Raw genomic sequence first — 7,206 nt, 5'->3', positions numbered from 1 at the left:
ATGATAAAGCCACACCCCCAGGACTGTTTTGAGGGTGGCTCCTGGCACTTTGTAAGGGCTCAATAATGTGGGGATTTTTCCTGTGGAAAAGCAGCCCAAGTCTTGGGCCCCCCCACAATACACCAGACCTGTGAATCCCTCCCCCTCCTCAGGGTGAGGCTCCAGGGACACCCTTGCTGCCCCTTTGCCCCTTGTCTTCCCAGAACCCAGAGTCAGGAATGTCCATTTCCTCGGGATCATTTCTCCCAGCCCCCTTCTCTGTGGTCCTCCAGGCCTAGAGCAGGACCCCCATGAGCTCAGTGAATAATTGTTGAATGATCAACCAACAGGAAAAACAGGGTTCAGGAAGTTGCCACCAGGAACCCCCTCCTCAGGAAGACTTCCCTGACCTTCTACCCAGGCTGGGTTAAGGGCTCCTCATATGAGCTCCCCTGAAACCCTGAACTATTTTAAGTGTAGGCTCTGGGGTCCAAGCCTTGGCTCTGAACTGGCTAGCTTTGTGCCTTTGGGCAAGTGACATAACCTCTCTGTGCCTCCATGTCCTCACCTGTAACAGGAGGATAATAATAACAGTGTCTGCCAAGGAGAATGGTGAGGGGTCAGGGGACAAGCACCGCACACAGGGTGGCACCAGGCACATTTTGAGCGCTCACAGATGTGAGTGGTTTGTATTAGCGGTCACAAGTGTCACGAGCGTCACTCCGTGTTGTCTGTTTACCAGACTGTCTTTTGCCACCTGCTCATGAACTCACTGGCACTTGTCACGAAGATGGTTGGGCGCTTCCCAGACCCCCACGCAGCCCCTTCGCAGCTTCTGTGAGCCTCCCCGCTGACTCTGGCCTCCCCCTGTGAAGTCTGCACCCACAGATCTCCTCCAGAGGCTGGGCTGCTTTGCCCACGTCTACAGAGAGCTGAGCTGCCTGGGCCTGTGCAAGCCCAAGGCTGGCCCTTGGCCAGAGACTGACAGGTCACCAGCTGAGACCACCTGTGAGGTGTAACTTATACTCCAGAGTCCCCCGAGGGATCAGGCTGGGGCTGCTCCCTGCGGGGCTTTGCCTGAAATCACACTCTGGCTTGGCAATCCCCCAGCCATCCCCCACCCTGGACTGCCTTCCTCACTTTCTTACACCCAAATCCTCATCTCTTGAAGCCACCTATGGCAGTGGCAGATGTCCTGCCCACCTCTAACCCCACTCTTTTTTTTTTTTTTTTTTTGGCATGCGGGATCTTAGTTCCCCAACCAGGGACTGAACCCATGCCCCCTGCAGTGGAAGCACCGAGTCCTAACCACTGGACCTCCAGGGAAGTCCTTACCCCACTCTTAACACAGTGCCCAGACACAAGCTGCATGGTCGCTGTGGGGGAATGGTTGAACTGAGTGATGCCCAAGAAAAAGATGTAGCGAGTCAGCCAAGGGAAGAATTCTGAGAGGGAGAAGCCAAGGCTGAGAGCCGGCGGGTCTCCCCTGGACCCACCCCACCCCATCTGCACACAGCCCCCTCCCCTGCCCATGCTGGGAGCCACTTGCAGCCATAAGTGTTCAGTGGAGTATGTGGTCTTTAATGCACGGGCCTTGGGCTGCACAAACAAGGTTGTAAAATTTCAAGGCAAATCAGGCCGGGATCCCAGGGGCAGCCACACTGACATCACAGTTGGGGGCTGGGCTTGTGTGGAGTGGGGAGGAGCGAGCTTTTGACAGCATCCATTCTGGGATAGAAAGAAGAGGTGATGTGGGCCCGACTGGTGGTTGCTTCTGTTTAATCATTGGATCTGAAATGACTAGATGGGTGCAGGCCCACATTTAGACCATACCACAGTCAAGGGGCTTGGATATTTTGTCTCTTCCAAAGAAAATTCATCGTCCTCTCTGCAGATGAATAAGGGACCCAGCACGGGATCATAGGTGTCAGGGTTTCAGCCAAGGGAACAACGTGAGGCCCTGCCCTCCTGGACCTTTCATTCTAGAGGGAAAGAAAAAACAAGTAAACCACTAAGTCCTGACAATTTTAGGTACTGATCAGTGCGATAAAAATAAGATTGGGAGGGAAGCCTACTTGAGATTGGGGGATCACAGTGGGATGACACGCCGGTAATGCCCGTATGAGGAGGGAGGCGAGGGCACCGTCTGCCGCGGACCACAAGGCTGGCTGCCCCATCCACAGGCCACTCCAGGCTTCTCCCCCCACCTCCCTGCGCTGCAAACCGGGCAGCTGCTTGCAGATCAGACTCATCTTCTGCAGCCTCGCCCAGCGGGATTTCTCACCCAGCTTCCCAACTCCACACAATCCTGATTAAGCATGTAGGCTTTGGAGCCACAGTCCTGGGTTCAAATCCCAGCTTTGCCACTTACTAGCTGCCTGCCCCTGGGCCTCGTTTCCTGGTCTGCAGAATGGAAGTAGTGACAGCATCTACCTGTCGGGATTAACAACACTGGGAAGATTAAATGAGGCAGGGTGTGGCACAGAGCAAGCCCACAATAGGGCCAGCGATTACTGTTGTTTTCGTCATTATCACTCCTTCCTTGTTATGACCCAAGATAGCTCTGCAGTCAACATAAGCAGACCCGGCAGATTGAAGGCAAAGGGTGTGGGCTACAGAGATGCCTGCTCCAAGAATCTGGCTGAGACCGGAAGAGAAGGAGCCAGTGAGCTGGAGACAGAAGAAGCTGGGGTGGGTAGGGAGGGACTGGGCAGAGGAGGAGGGGCCTGAGGGTCTGGGGTCAGGACAAGAATGAGCATGGAGCCAAAGGGGGCTGCCTCATTCAAGACATGCCACAGAGGGCATCTGAAGGGCCCAGAGGATGCTCTGGGTTGCTCAAACACGCCTGTTGGAAGGTACCCAATTTGTAAGATGAGGGAGGCAGCAGAGGAGGGGAGAGGTGTCAGGTAGGCCTGATCAATCCTGGCTTCAGCCATTTAGGGGCCATGTTATGAAACTCCCTAAGCCTCAGTGGTACCATCTGTAAAATGGGGCAAACCCTAGAACCCACCTCAGGGGGTTGCAAGGATTGAATGAGACGTTGCATGAGTCAGCATTCACTTAATGGAAGTTAATAGAATTAGAGTGAAGAGTCTCTGATTTTAAGATCCAGTGAACCCAAGGCTCCAGATTTTATGATTCTACATGGCTCACGAGTTTAAGACTAAATCTTACTAGAATGTCGGCTCTGTGAGACAGGGATTTGGTCTGTTCTGTTCATGGTGTTAGTCCCAGTACCTGGCACCCAGGAGTTGAGAAATACGTGAGGGACGTCCCTGGTGGTGCAGTGGTTAAGAATCCGCCTGCCAGTGCAGGGGACACAGGTTCAATCCCTGGTCCGGGAAGATCCCACATGCTGTGGAGCAGCTAAGCCCATGCGCTACAACTACTGAGCCCACACGCCTAGAGCCCGTGCTTGGCAACAGGAGAATGAGAAGCCCACGCACCGCAACGAAGAGTAGCCCCTGCTCACCCCAACTAGAGGAAGCCCATGCACAGCAACGAAGACCCAACGCAGCCTAAATAAATAAATAAAAATTTTTTTAACAATAGGTGATCAATGTGTGTTTGTGTGTGTGTGTGTGTGTTGAATGAATGAGTGAATAAATGAATGAATGAATTGGCAGGGCTGACCATTCTCTGGCCAGTTGCCCAAACCAGAAAAAAGGATGCCATTCCTGACTTTTTCTCACCCCCGTCCATCCATCCGTCGCGCCTACTAAGGAACAGCTCTCCCATCAACCACCAAACCTCCTCCCTCGGAGCCGGACCCTCACTCACCTGGAATGCTGCCGCAGCCTCCCTTCCCTATCCTCCTTTCCCATCTTAAAAATCTCATTAACCAACAGAAGAGTTCATTAGCCAAATTGGGGGCATGCTGCCGCAGGGCTGAGCCATTATCGGGCACAAAAGAAAGTCTTATCCCTGTCACTTACAAAATTAACTCCAAGGAACTCAGGCACTGCAGGCCACGGCACACCCTCCTTCCCAAGAAGTCCTGGAGTGTGGCCAGGGGGTGGCGTCAATGACCAGGGGTGGTCACTCACAGCCCCAGACCATGACGGAGCAGGAACCCCACCGCGGTCGGGTCACGCACTGACACCCCTCCCCGGCTCACCCCAGGACACTCTGAACATGAGGCCAGCCGCTCCCGTATCATTAAGCAGCTGGCACAGGGCCCTGGGAAACGTCTTAATTAGATGACCACTGGCTCTGATGACCACACTCGTCAGCAGAGCTGACCACGTTTCTGAGAGCAGCTGCCCTGAGCTCTACGAATCAGGATCTAGGGAGAGGTGAAAGGGCTTGCGGCTGGCGACTCCAAGGCACGCTGTCCCTCCTCTGTGGTCTCCGCCACCACCAACCTCCACCATGCATTTCATCCTCCTTAGACTGAAGGACCCAGGGGACCTAAACGTCTCTGGAAACAAGCTGGCTTTCAATCCTGGCTTTGCCATGTGCCACACAAGTGAAGTCACCTGACCTCTGAGAGCCTCACTCTTCTCTGCTGTAAAATGGGCATGACAATCCCACTTCCTGGCACTGGTTAAATGAGATACACATAAAGCATTTGACACAAGCCTGGACATAGTGGGTCCTCAGTAAACAGTAACAGTTACTATTATTACTGAAATAAAATAATGAAGCCCCTTCACTGACTTTGTGTATCCATTTGGAAAATGGTTCTATGGGATAAACGATTGACTCCTGATTTTCATGAGACTTCTCTCATTCTGGGCTTTCTGTTCCCTTTGGGATTCAAAGGGTTGAAGAATTTGATCAAGGTCACATAGCTGGTAGATGCAGGATCTGAACCCAGTATTTCTGACCCCAAAGCTAAGTTCTTCTCTCCATACCATGTGCTAAGAAGGGGCAGCTGTGCAGACATGTGAGCCTGCAGACGGATGGCTATACCTGAACACATTCGTTGACCATGTTTTCCTTCTTACCAATCGTCAATTGCATGGGAGACTTCAACAACCTTGAGTTCACACTGGCCATATGCGGTGGGTGGAAAATCTGTCATATTGGGGATCAGGAGACCCCTCAGGCACAGCTCTGCCACAACTCTCTGTGGCCCCTTAGCTGGGTCACACCCTCTCTCTGAGCCCCTTCACCATCTGTAGAGAGGAAGGAAGGTTTCTGACTCTAAACAATGTTCCAGCCCAATTCCTTCCAAGGGTCCTCCTCTAAGGCACCTGCTCCTAGGTTTGGAGGTGCCTGAAACTTCTCACCATGCATCCTGCACCCCGACACAGTGTCACCCCACAGAGGCTGAGCACGCCTGAACCACCTGCACTCCGTCTCCCCAGAGAGCAGCACAAAGGACTAAAGGTAGACTTCAGGAGTTCCCTGATTCCACGTGAGGCAGTTTCGTGGGGATGAAAGATTCTGGAAACGGAAGATCTCCTTGGGATGTAAAATCCCCAAGCTGGGGTACATGATAACCACTGATCAGCAAAGAAGAATAACAATGATAGCGCGAAGCCTTTTTTTCCCCTCGCTGTAAATGAAAGAGATGCATTGGCTGTCTAATTAGCAAAGTATTAGATAATTGGTGTAATCTGGTACTATTCCCTTTTTGACAGCCTCTGCTGTGCTGTCCCATTTCAAGCTTGAGCTGCCGGTAATACCAGCTGATAATTGTAATGGTGAAAATGAAAAATCAAATCAGAGTCATTGGAGGTTCCCATTAAATTGATTTAAGGCTGGAAAAATTAATGGGATTCCCTTGCCTCCCCTACTCTTCCCCTGCCTGGTCTCTGCCTTGCTCTGCCCCAGAGCAGAGCTGCCACACGAAGAGAGAGGTTGGGTGGGGGTCTGCCCCTCGGCCTGTGACCCGCTCCCACCCTGCAAAATGGTCAGGATCCACCTCCCCTGAAGGCAGTGGTGGGAGTTCAGTAATAGAATAGGGTAGAGGGCCCAACGCCGGGGCCTGGACAGAGCAGGTATGTCTTTCCTTTCCCATGAGGACCGAGCCTCTGAGACAGAACAACACAGCACAGGCTATTTCTAAGTTTGATAAGGCCAAGAAGTGGAGTCAGTATGATGTGTGTCCCATCTGTTCAAGTGACAGAAATCACCTCAGACCAGCTTAGAGATAAAAGAACATTTATCGGCTCATGAAACTGGGAAGTCCAGAGGAAGAGCTGGTCCAACGATGTCACCACACCATCTTTTCTCTCCTCTCCCACCGCAGCTGGAATTGTTCCACAACGAGCTGGCGTGGGGATGGGGGTGGGGAACATGACCACAGACAGCTTCTGGATTCACGTCGGTCCCGGTTTAGCAACCTCAGAAGAAACACCTTCTCTCACACAGCATCAATATATAAAGCCCAGGGAAGGGCCCTGATTGGTTCATCTAGAGTCACATGCCCACCTCTGAGCCAATCACTATTGCCAGGTGGCTTAATATTATATTGACTAGGCCTGGGTCCCAACCCATTCCTGGGACTGAAGGAACAAGGTGTTAATAGGATTGGCACCCCCACCAGGAAAGCAGGTGAAGGGGCATCCCAAAAGGATGCTTTTACTACCAGAAGAGGAGGAAGCATGTGGTTACAGAAAATGAACCATCCCAAAGTCTAGCATCTTAGAACAACACCCTTTATGATGATGTCATGATTCTGTGAGTTGACTGGGTTCAGTCTGGTGGTTCTTTTGCTCGATGTGACATCATCTGGATCTGTAGTCATCTGGGGACTTGACCAGGCAACAGTGTCCAAGACAGCTCACCTGAGTGCATGGCGCCCAAGGCTAGGACTCTCTCTCAGGTCTTCTCTGTCTCTCTGGGTCTGCCCCAGTTGCCTCTCCAGCAGGGTAGCTGGACTCCCCACACAGCAGCTCAGGGCTTCCCAAAAGCATGAAAGAAGAAGCTACCAGGCCCAGAAATGGCATAGTGTCACGTCCATCATATTCCATTGTCAAGCAGAAAGACAGACTCAGATTCAAGAGGAAGGTAAGAAACTCCTCAATGGGGACAGTGACAAAGAATCTTCAGCATTTTTAACCCATCCTGGGAGGATTGAGCAAACAATGGCAGCAGGTATGCCCCCTAATGTCCACTCAGCTGCGAATTAACTCCAGAAGCACTCATGGAGGCCCTGCTCAGTGCCAGGCCTTGTGCCAGGGGCTGGACCTGAAGTCGGACCTCCCCATGACCCCCTCCCTTGTCGGGGGGAGGGTCCTGTGACTGGGCTGTTGTGTATTTGTTGTCATGGGAGCC

This window comes from Balaenoptera musculus, chromosome 1 (genome assembly GCF_009873245.2).
Source record: "Balaenoptera musculus isolate JJ_BM4_2016_0621 chromosome 1, mBalMus1.pri.v3, whole genome shotgun sequence".
Classification (NCBI taxonomy): Eukaryota; Metazoa; Chordata; class Mammalia; order Artiodactyla; family Balaenopteridae; genus Balaenoptera; species Balaenoptera musculus.
This window is presented reverse-complemented; position numbering follows the sequence as displayed.